Raw genomic sequence first — 351 nt, 5'->3', positions numbered from 1 at the left:
CCTCGTCTCTGCGTTTTCCTTTTGTTTTCCCATTTATCCTCTTTCTGCTTTAATTTGCAATTACGTTCTTACAAGGAGGAGCACAGAAAATATTTGCTCAGAGTTCCAGGAGACACAAAGGAAGCGACGCGCGACAAAGTGAGTCGACAAAGAGAAGGAGCACCTGCGCCGCCTTCGCCACGGGGCCTTTGCGCAATTAGTCAAGAGACTGCATCTGTGATTCTGGCACCTCTGCTGATTATGCCGCCAATCACAGCTTTCTGTCCAGGGTGAATTCGGAAGAGGAGATTTACGAGTAAAGGACAGGATAAATGCTAAATACACACACAGATGGGGTTTTGGAAGAATTTG

Source organism: Poeciliopsis prolifica, unplaced genomic scaffold (genome assembly GCF_027474105.1).
Source record: "Poeciliopsis prolifica strain line A6 unplaced genomic scaffold, Auburn_PproV2 SCAFFOLD003, whole genome shotgun sequence".
Lineage (NCBI taxonomy): Eukaryota > Metazoa > Chordata > Actinopteri > Cyprinodontiformes > Poeciliidae > Poeciliopsis > Poeciliopsis prolifica.
The sequence above is the reverse complement of the archived record's forward strand: the minus strand, read 5'-3'. Positions refer to the sequence as shown.